The 4,608-nt window shown below is 37.8% G+C and overlaps 1 long non-coding RNA gene across 1 annotated transcript; it reads left to right on the top strand.

Annotated features, from left to right (window-relative positions):
- The first annotated feature begins 476 nt into the window (after nucleotides 1-476).
- On the top strand, nucleotides 477-3,787 carry LOC113331534. The gene is made up of 2 exons (XR_003351005.1): nucleotides 477-2,824; nucleotides 3,381-3,787. It is a non-coding gene; the product is annotated as an uncharacterized LOC113331534 (long non-coding RNA).
- The last annotated feature ends 821 nt before the right edge of the window (nucleotides 3,788-4,608 follow it).

Below are 4,608 nucleotides of genomic sequence, written 5' to 3'. Positions count from 1 at the left end.
TTATGGACCATGACATTTGACATGATCCCAGGAAAAATCAGCTGTTATATCTTGTAGTTTGCTCGTGTAATTTAAACATGGATTATATGCAGAAATAGGCCTGTTTTGGACCCTCATTTTCGCTTGTAGGCCTGTTTTTTTATTTATTGCTAGATTAGGCAAGTTAAACGGATTCCATCCACTTTAACTATCTCGATCAATTTATCGCGTTGACTCGTCAATATCTCGCCAAAAAATCGTATAGAGAGATCTGTGAAGGTATTAAGATTACTAGATTACCCTTTTTGTACGCGTGTAAATCTCGCCCATGTTTGTCCATCTGAAAACCTAATTGAACGGCTATGATGGACGTCATTAACTCTACACGTGTCTATCTCGGAACCAGTAATCCGAGATATCCAGATTGCAGAGAAATTGGACGGTCTAGATACTTAGATGCCCTCTAATAGCAGAAGAGAGATGGACCGATTCTTATTTTCTTCTTCCTTCTTCTCTCGGGTTCTCTCGAGTTCATCTAAATCAATTTCAATTTTTTGATTGATTGTTAACGTAGAGAAGCTAGGGTTTGAGATGATTTCAGAGAAAGATACTGGTAGCTGCAGAAAGGGTGGCGGATGTTTAAGACGAGCTGAGAAAGGGGTTTTGATTGTGGGTGCGAGCTGAGGAAGGGATGAGTTGCAGTTGATTTGAGAGATGGTGATGAAATACAAGCAGTTGATTGTGGATTTGAGTTGGGTTTCGGTCGAATTTGCAAACTGACTCTAGTTGGAGATGTTACAAAGAAATTAGGGTTGTGTGGTTATCTATAGTCGAGATGAAATTGAAATGATTTTCGGAGATTCAACGGTTTGATTGTGATGAGAAGATGGAGTTGTTGATGTCAATCGATTGGATAAGTTTAATCTTCTTATGTACCCATTTCGACTGTGAACCGTCTAATCTGAAGTTCCTGAGACAGTATATGGATGATGTTGAGCTCGATCTGTGATGTTTAATTATTTGGCGTTGAGATTCAAGCCAATTTGAGGGTTCTTACTGTACAAGAGGAAATTGACAGCAGCGAAGGCAACATTATGTTGGCTGAAAAATGAAATTGAGTTCTTGATCTCAATTGAGAAATGAAATTACAATAACGGAGAAATGGACGGAAAAATTTGTAAGAAGAAGAAGCAACAGTCTGTTGATGTTTTGTGCTCAATTTGAGTTGGTTGATTGAATGTGCAGTGGTGATAGTTGATTGAGTTGTTGCAGCTGGTAGAGATTGAAGACTGTGTTGTCCCCATGAATCAATTTGACTGTGTACCAAGGATTGGAAGTGCAGTCATAAATCCATTTTAGGAGTTGCTTCTCTTGAGCTTTGTTCGGGCGCCATACAAGGATGATATGTGATATGTAGCCCACTTGAACTCTCCAAGGTAAAGAAATACTGAAATTGTGTTGATACTTGCTCATTCGCATTTGATGTTCCCTACTGCATTTCTTCTTAATTCATACTTTATGTTTTATTGATGCCAACCACTTACTCAGCTCCACCAATCGATAGTTAAAGTAGAATAAAAATGATAGTTATATTTGAATAAATGCAATTGTTTGAACAAATGCAATGGTTTCTTGTGATGGTTCTGCAAGCAAGGAAGAAATGGAATATATAACATGAGTGTTATAACTGGGGTTTGAGTTATGGTTAGCTAAGACATGGTTTTGAAGCTGAGTTTACAAAGTCTGGAAACGTGCAGAATGGTTTGTGTGGAACTGCAGGTTGTAATTGCAGTAGAAGATATTTGTGGTTAATCTTGGTGGTGATTTAAGACAGGAAAAATGGTGGTTGTATGCCTTGGTCTGGTGCTGCAGGCATGAATTGATGATTGTGCAGCATGATAGTCGCTGGTGTTTTGGGTTAGTGTATGTGAAGCTGCCGGAAATTGGATTTGGATTGAGTCTGTGTGCAAGATGAAGATGGCTTTGAGGCTGAATTTCTGTGGTCATGTTGTTGATAACAAACAGGTATTTGGTGGTGGTTGCCAACAGTTCTCATGGTTATGATTAATGGATCAGTGAAGGTTGAGCTGTGTCGCTGTTGCTGATGTGGATATGAAGTTGGTGACGTGTACAAAATCTACCTAGCATACCCGAGTCCATGTGTACAGAGTCCATGATGATTTACCCGAGTTAAATCAGTAATACATAATTAAATCAGCGATTCAAAGGACTATTAGGTCTTTTTAGTTACAGCTAACGGTGCTAACTTTCCATCCATCATTTTTGGTCAAAACTTGCCTAGTTTTGCAATAAATAAAAAAACAGGCCTAACTTTGAAAAGCACAAAAAAAAAACAGATCTATTTTTGTAAAAAGCCCTTTGAACATACGGTACAACTGGTATTACTCAAAAAGTATGTTAAGATACCTAAAGTGTGTGAGTAACTACGAAATTGAGTTGGTTAATGTACGTAGATTAGCCGTCTTGTGTGGGAAACTTTTTCTACTAAACCATGAAACTCCAATTGTCTTCAGCACCTGACATTTGGAACAGTAGACATGGTCTGGTCACTGGAGACTTGGCTTAGTTGGGTCAACCTCGTGTATGTGTCCAACCTCGTTTGAGAAGTCATAGGCTAACCATTTTGAATTGAATCACACTACATTATCAATAGTTCAAGTTTATGTATTGGAATTTATGATTAGTGGTTTTGCCTTTTAGTTATAAATCTTGATTTTTACTGATATGTTAACTTCCTTTGACTCATCCAATAGATGGCTGGCCTAATCGTTGGGTCAAATCCGATTGGAAGCATGAAAACAGTCTGGTCATCCGGACGGTAAAGGTATGTATTGTATATTTGGTTGAAAAACAAGTCAACTTTATGTAAAATTTTAGACATGCAAAAGCACATACTGAATCATTATATGATAGGCGAGTAACAGATGTGGCAAACAATGAGTTGAACTTACAAGTTTCTTATGTTTATCACTACTTCAATGAAAAATTCACGGTTTAGATGCATATGAGATCATTTGCTGGCGCTTTCTCCTTATGGACATTTCCTCAAAATGTCGAGGAAAATGTGTAGCCTACTCATGTTGGAAAGTTTGATGGTCAGTTGACTAAATTACCTAAAGTAGCTTGCTTTGCCCAACCCTAGCAAAGTGGTTTTTTACGCAGCAACACATACCTATGCTCTATAAGTTTGGGGTGTTCTCTTATGTTGTCCTTTCTGATATCTCCTATTGCTTGCTTAAGGTTTTCCTTTCTGTGGAATTAGAATCCTACATTGATAACATTTACTTAAATTCAAATGCTTCTTTAATCGTTGTTATGTTTTATAATTAATTCAAAATCATTCATATACTCATTGAAGTTCAATTTTTATCATCTTGCAGGATGAACTCTTTGAGTTCTGGTGTTCTGCACAAGTTAAATAAATAATTTCCAGTCCCAAATTCCAGTTCTGATTCTTCTGAATCAGCGTTGTTTCGAGGAGTATATTCCCCTAAAATTGACAATGCAAATTTGTTGTTTTAAGTTGTGACATTGGCTTAATCTTAATCTCAAGTCTTAACTCGGACATAATTGAGATGTTCTTATGTTCTGACCCATTTACGGGCTGCGAATGAAGGATTTCTACTAGCAAAGACTTTACCCATTTATGTAGTCATGCTACGCTACTAAGTTCCGGATCTCTTATTCTCTCCTTTTTATGTTGAACAGATTATTATTTCTCTGTAAGAAGTAACATGAACGGTTTCTTGGATTACTCTTTCCATATATGAATTGTTTCTCTTTTGTACTCCTTTTACTTTTTAGATTATGTCGTTTGTTGCTCTGGAATTTAGTTTTGGTTACCTGTGTAGACTTAAAACTTCTAGTCAACTAAAGTTCTGAGTCTGTTTACAATTAAGGGCATGATTAACAGCAAGGTACCTGGGAAAGAATACCACTAATAATTGCCAATAGAAGTCGTCTCCAAGAGATTTACTGGCAGATGAGATTCATTCATGGACTGCACAATTTCTTATATGATGAACTTGTAGGAGAAGATTAGAGTAATTACATAGGATACAGGCGATACAAAGTATATAGTACGAACTTGTATGGACCATATTACGAACTTGCTCGCAGAGTAGCTTCCTCAGTTTTAGGAATCCGCAACAGAAATTATATAGAACGAACTTGTATGGACTATATTACGAAGTTGCTCGCAAAGTAGCTTCCTCAGTTTCAACACATTTAGGAATCCGAAACAGAAATTCCACCAGCAGTACGCCCTTCATCCTGTTCAAATTCTTCTACCACTGAGTGTAGAATGAGACTTCAACAATTCGTCTACACGCCTAAAAAGTATATGTTAACATCCCAGATGAGTATAATGACAACATGAGCAAGGGTCGTCCCAAACTGAATAGACAGTCACTACAAAACAGAAGGCCTCTTGGGACGGTCAAAAAAGCGTTCCAAGAGGCCTAAAGCCGTCCCAGAAAGTGATTAGGGACGGTTTTAGTACCGTCCCCTCATCCACCGTCGCTAATACTACTTGGGACGGTTTAAACTTCTAGGGACGGTTCTGACTGGCCGTCATCAATATTTCTAGGGACGGTTCCTATTAGCCGT

The sequence above is a fragment of the Papaver somniferum genome, unplaced genomic scaffold, assembly GCF_003573695.1.
Source record: "Papaver somniferum cultivar HN1 unplaced genomic scaffold, ASM357369v1 unplaced-scaffold_125, whole genome shotgun sequence".
Taxonomy (NCBI): domain Eukaryota; kingdom Viridiplantae; phylum Streptophyta; class Magnoliopsida; order Ranunculales; family Papaveraceae; genus Papaver; species Papaver somniferum.
This window is presented reverse-complemented; position numbering and strand designations above follow the sequence as displayed.